Here is a 4,928-nt window from a genome sequence, read left to right as displayed (position 1 = left end):
TTTTTTTTTTTTTTTTTTTTTAGAGAGAGGAGAGGGGGAGAGAGGGAGAGAGAGAGAGAGAGAAAGAGAGAGAGAGAGAGAGAGAGAGAGAGAGAGAGAATTTATTTATTTAGTTTTTCGGCGGACACAACATCTTTGTTTGTACGTGGTGCTGAGGATCGAACCCGGGCCGCACACATGCCAGGTGAGCGCTCTACCGCTTGAGCCACATCCCCAGCCCCCAAAAACCTTTTTCAATACTTAAAAATTCTAGTACAACTACCAGTAACATATTGGGAATCAGAACTGTTCATAAAGATTAAATACCATTATGCTTTTCAAACAGGAATCACAAGTCTAAGGTCAATTACTTAATAAACCCAAGGTCATTCCATCAGTGCCTTAGAAGTGTCAAGTCTTTTAAATGTTAAGAATACTTTAAGTACAAAATATAAACTCCTAAATTAAGCCATTACCTTATCATTTTGTAACTTCTTTGGTTTAAAAGCAGATAAAGACTTCTTTTCTGTAAACAGGCATTTTAAAAAAATCCCATGTGCACAAGGAACCATATGGGAGGCAGATATTAAATCTTGTGTGGAATAACAAGATGCAAAACATAAAAGATAGCTATCCCAAGATTTCAAAAGGCCATGAGTAACTCTAGGTTTTCACGAAACACAGTTTATAAACAGTCTATGTGCCAGAATTGGGCTATAGCTTAAAAATTGAAAAACAATGCCTAGCTCCTCGGAACTAATGTTTTGTTCTTCTTTTTTCTTTTTGTCAATTCATACTACATTCACATGACATAGAATTAATTATTTTAAAGAGTATAATTTAGTGGTGTTTAGTATGTTCACAAAGTTACACAACCGTCACCTCCACCTGGGGCCACGCTATATTCAGTGCCCAGAAAGGAAACCTATATCCATGAAGCAATTTCTTCCCATCCACACCTCTGCTTCTAGGATCCTTCTGCTCCTGATCTGTGGCATCCATTAGTCTGCCTTCTGTCTCTCTGTTTTCCTGTTCTGGATAATTTAAGTAAATTGAATCACATAATATGTGGTCTTTTTTGCCTGGTTGCCTTCACTTAGCATATTTTTGAGGATTGACAATGTAGTAACATATGTAAGAACTTAGTTCTTTTTTCTATATCCTAACAATATTCTATTGTTTGGAAATAGCACATTTTATTTTTCCATTCATCAACTGGTAGACACTTGAGCTATTTCCACATTGGGGCCACTGTGAAGAGTGCTGCTATGAATGTTCGAACAAAACTTTTTGTTTAAACACCTGTTCTCAATTTCTTATTTTTGATAACCTTAGCAATTTATCCACATTTTCCAGTTAATACTGGAACTGGGATATGGATCAAGTTCTCACAGTCTGAAAGTCATATTCTTTCCAGGAGAGAGCAATATTTCCCAAGGGCAAAAGAGGCAAGGTATTATCCCAGTTTCTTTCAAGAAGATATAAAAGCTGCTGAATATAACAAAAATAAGCAAGCGGAAATTAATTATTTCTCACATTCTAAAGAGGCCTATGATTAGAGAAGGACAGAGGGAAGGAATATGATTGTCTATAAGATATCCCTGTATTTACAGACTGGCACTGTTTGCTCCCTGTCAACTTGCCTCCAATGACTTCTGCCTTATAAACATTATTGGTTAATATGTCAGTTAGTTTTAGCTTGGAAATTATCTGGAGGAAATAGGCGCTGAGAGCAAACAACACAAGGCTGGTGTCCTTTTTGTAAACGATTCCCTCTAGTGGTTTGAAATTTTTGTCACCGTGTTGACAAGATTTCTGCCTTCAAAAACCTAAACAAGAGAGACCCAGGGTATTTATTATTGATAACAATCAAAATCATGACAAAAATAATCCTAGATGTTTCTGCTTGTCACCAAATAGAGGGAGCCAGGGAAAACTGTTTAAAATAAAGTTACTTTCTGGCTTTACATTCCAATTAGAATAAACTCTTAGCTTTCTTCTCTGCCTTACAAAACCTTGAAGGTGCAAAGCCTGTTGCTCCAACTTCTTGAAGAAATGTCAACCAAGTGGAGAAGGAGCTTCTCTGACATTGGCTTTTCTTCAGCAGCTGGATTAATGCCTACTATATGACAGGTGCTCAGTCAGGATGCAAATGGCCTCTCATTCCATTCTTCTCCCCAATTAACTTTCTTCCTTCTTTCAGTGCCTTGATCACATTAAAGTCATGGATCCTAAATCAAGGTTCTGGGCATTTGATGTTCCCTCTACCTAGACTTTTCTCCCCCAGCTCTTTGCACATGAAGGAGGTTCCTTCACATTCCATAGGGTTTCAGGCTCCAAGAAGAGACAAGGTAAAGCAGTTCCCTCCCTCCTTCATGATTCCTCTCCCATCACTCTGTGTATTTCCTTTACAGTCAGTTTGCAATCATTCATCGCTTGATTCTTCCCAAGATGGCAAAATTGCATGCTCAAATCTCACTTTTCCTGTAGTATGTCGAGTACCTAATGCAGTGTGGCAGAACTGAAATAAACAAATATTGGTCTTAAAATGCAAAAAAGGAAAAAAAAATATTGAGTAAATGACCAAATGGTCCAGCATGGTCAATTATTTTGATAAATTTTATTACATTTATTATGCTTTATTAGTGCATTATAATTATATATAATGGCGAGGTTCTTTGTGACATTCATACATGTACAGAACATAATTCACTCCATTTAATTCCCCAGTACTTCCCCTTTCCTTCCCTTCCTGCCTCCTCCTGATCCCCTTTAACTATTCTACTGATCTCCCTCCTATTTATTTTTTAATTGGTGCATTATAATTATACATAAAAATGGGATTCATTGTGATATAATCATTGTATGCACGTAGCATAATTCGGTCTGTTTAATTCCTCAGGATGTCTCGTTTCCCCTCCCTCCTCCTTCCCCATCTGGCCCTTTCTACTACTCTACCATTCTTCCTTCTACTTTTATAATATCCCCCCCCCCCATTTTTTTGTTTTGATTTCCCTCTCTCTCTCTAGTTTTCTCATATGAGATGAAACATTTGAATCTTGACTTTCTGAATGGTTTATTTCACTTAGCACGATACTTTCCAGTTCTAGTTATTCATCAGTAAAAGACATAATTTCATTCTTTATGGTTGAGAAGAAACTCATTGTCATAGGTACCACATTTTCCTTCCCCAAACTTCTGTTGATGGACATCAAGACTGATTCCATAAATTGGCTATTGCAAATTGTGTTGCTATAAACTTTGGAATAGCATCGTCAATTTTTAGAACTTGCTCAAGTCAAGTTGTTGGCTGATGTAATCCTCACAACAGTTATTCAATCTCAGTGACCCTAGTATATTTACTTCCACCCCTTGCCCCCCGCCTTTTTTGTGTGTGTGGTGCTGGGGATTGAACCTAGGGCCTTGTACACACTGGGCAAGTACTCTGCCACTGAGTGATAGCCCCAGACCACCTGAGTACTTTTGACTCTATCATAAGTCTCCTTTGGGTCATGAGTAGGAATAATAATAATAATAAAGAGTTGCTTAGCCTTTGTGACCTTCCTGTTAGGATAGATCATTTGGTGGAAGTTATCTTAGCTCCATAAGTGGGTGGAGTTTCACATATTCCTTGGTAGCTTTGAGATTTCAGTCTGGTATAATGAGAAAGGCCTAGGCCTTATGCCCAGTGATACCCTGATTTTTAGTAGTGAACTAATAGGAAACAGGGAAGGACTAGGTGTTCCTGATTTCTTTCTAGATGTATCAGAAAGCCCTCAGACTAAACCATAAACATGCCGTTTTATAAAATTTGGGATTAGAACTGGATATGAGTTTTAACTCAGCTACTCACTAGCAATGTGATCCTGGGCAACTGGGTAAGCCTCTTTGTACCTCAGTGTTATTCTCCAGAATACTAAAGTAAAGCATACCACCGACTTGTGAGACAATGCTGTTTATGACAAGGAGAGGGCCTCCTGAGATACAGTGATGGTGCTCTGCCATGGTCAGGATGAGATGTGGGGCGAGGAATACATCCCAGGAAAAGGAACAGAATGTGAAAAGTCTCTGGGGTAGAAGAGAGGTAACGGACTATTGAAAAAACTGGGAAGATAGCCATATTGATATATCCCAAAGTGCAAGGAGGAGTATAAGTGGTGGGAGATGCTATCGAGGAGGCAGGAAAGGTGATTGCAAAAGCACCTAGAGCAATGGGAAGCCACAAAGCATTCTCTAGAAGGGAAGAAATGTGATTCAATTTGCATTTTGCTTTTGACTGAATCATACCCCAATACTCATGGTTTTTGAACCTCTGCGTTAGATTTTGAACTCCAGTCTTCTTGGTATCAAAGTCTCATCCTTGTTCTGTAAACTACCCTATCATTCCCAATACATGCCAACTTAACTAGATAAACATTTGTCCTTTATGACTTCAGATAAAATATTCAGCCTTGTCACACATCACTAGGACTCTTGTAAGCTCTGTGTGAGCTATATAGTTTGACACAAGGCATGTGCTCAATCACTATCAGCTACAGTAGTATTAGTATTAGTAGTATTTTTGTGTTAGGCAGGGACAGATATAGAACACTTAAGCAAACTGATAAGGGACTTTTTTGATGAGAGATGTACCTTTCTGTACTTCTCACTTGAATTCTGTCTCATGCAAGCTGTTGCTGGGGGGCAGAAAGTCAAGAGATATTTGTCCTCTTGACTTACTTCTGCTGGGAAATCATTGCATCCTCCTGGACCAATTATTTATCTCTGACTTTTAGTTTCCCCATCTGTAATGATGATTGAGAATTTGAGTATAAGTCTTTTGGGGGTGTGAGGAGGTCAAAATGAACTAAAAGGGCTTAGAAGAGCCCTTAGAAGGAAAATGCTAGTATGAATTTAAGGAAGCTGATATCATTTTTAATGTTATGTTTGAAAGGTGATGGATTTACACA

This window comes from Marmota marmota, unplaced genomic scaffold (genome assembly GCF_001458135.2).
Source record: "Marmota marmota marmota unplaced genomic scaffold, marMar, whole genome shotgun sequence".
Lineage (NCBI taxonomy): Eukaryota > Metazoa > Chordata > Mammalia > Rodentia > Sciuridae > Marmota > Marmota marmota.
The sequence above is the reverse complement of the archived record's forward strand: the minus strand, read 5'-3'. Positions refer to the sequence as shown.